General features: G+C 46.1%; 1 pseudogene; it reads left to right on the top strand.

Annotated features, from left to right (window-relative positions):
- Positions 1-853: 853 nt before the first annotated feature.
- On the top strand, positions 854-971 carry LOC126109975 (5S ribosomal RNA; annotated as a pseudogene).
- The last annotated feature ends 522 nt before the right edge of the window (positions 972-1,493 follow it).

Genomic DNA, 1,493 nt, shown 5'->3' with positions numbered 1-1,493 from the left:
GCATTTCTTCTCCTCACACGAGGCGCCACCAGGCAACGCCGGTCAACATTCTCTAATAACTACCTAGACCAGATTGTCGAGAAGCCCACTCATAATGGAAATCTATTAGCAACAAACAGAACTGACCTCTCCCATCATGGCCAAATAGAAACTGTTGTAAGTAACCAGGGGGCAACTGTAGCAACAATGAATACCACAATACAAAGCGGCACTGAAACAAGTAGAGGGATTTATATTTTCAGCACACTTGTAGTAGACACGGTAGTATCGTATCTCAATCAGGAACGTGAAACAAAAACGTGATCATGCGCTTGATATATATGTACCTACGACTCGTACAACACTTGATCGTGGGAGGCACCCTCCGATGTATAGAGTCACTATAAACAAACGTCTAAAGAAATTTCTGCGAAATAGGTGTAAGACAGGGCTATAGAAAAAATGTTCAAATGTGTGTGAAATCTTATGGGACTTAACTGCTAAGGTCACCAGTCCCTAAGCTTACACACTACTTAACCTAAATTATCCCAAGAACAAACACACACACCCATGCCCGAGGGAGGACTCGAACCTCCGCCGTGACCAGCCGCACAGTCCATGACTGCAGCGCAGGGCTATAGATAGAGAGATACTGAACGAAACGCGTTTAAGGCTGTTAGTGGCACCAAAGTTAGTGTTCGGCCACTCATAAACAAGGCAGGGAACGACGTTGAGTGTAGGAAACAAAATAAGATATGCTTAACTCTGTTTTTAAATGTTCCTTTACAGGGGAAAACCCAGGAGGGCTCCCCCAACCTAATTCTCGTATCATAAAGATGACTGAAATAGATATTAGTGACTGTGGTGTTGAGAAGGCAACGGCCTTGCCGCAGTGGATACACCGGTTCGCGTAAGATCACCGAAGTTAAGCGCTGTCGGGCGTGGTCAGCGCTTGGATGGGTGACCATACAGGCCGCCATGCGCCGTTGCCACTTTTCGGGGTGCACTCAGCCTCGTGATGCCAACTGAGGAGCTACTCGGCCGAACAGTAGCGGCTTCGGTCAAGAATACCATCATAACGAGCTGGAGAGTGGTGTGCTGACCCCATGCCCCTCCTATCCGCATATTCCGCTGAGGATGACACGGCGGTCGGATGGTCCCGATGGGCCACTAGTGGCCTGTAGGTGGAGTGGTGTTAAGAAACAGACGTAATCGCTAAAATGGAACAAAGCTCCAGGACCCGTAGAAATCACTATCAGATTCTACAGCGAAATTGGGGCTGAGTTGTCCCCTTTTTTTAAAACTTCAATGTACTATAGATCCCCTCAATTGGAAACCTCGACCAGTAGTTGGAAGAAAGCACGGGTCTTAACTGTATGTAAGATTGGTAATAGAAAGCATAGGTCATACCTGTTTACAAGAATGGTACCAAAAGTGATTCAATAACCTAGCATCCAATATCCTTGTCATTCGTTTGTTGTCGAATATTAAAACACATTCTGGACTCAGAAGTA

The sequence above is a fragment of the Schistocerca cancellata genome, chromosome 12, assembly GCF_023864275.1.
Source record: "Schistocerca cancellata isolate TAMUIC-IGC-003103 chromosome 12, iqSchCanc2.1, whole genome shotgun sequence".
NCBI lineage: Eukaryota > Metazoa > Arthropoda > Insecta > Orthoptera > Acrididae > Schistocerca > Schistocerca cancellata.
Note: the sequence above shows the minus strand (reverse complement) of the source record. Positions and strands in the feature narration are given on the sequence as shown.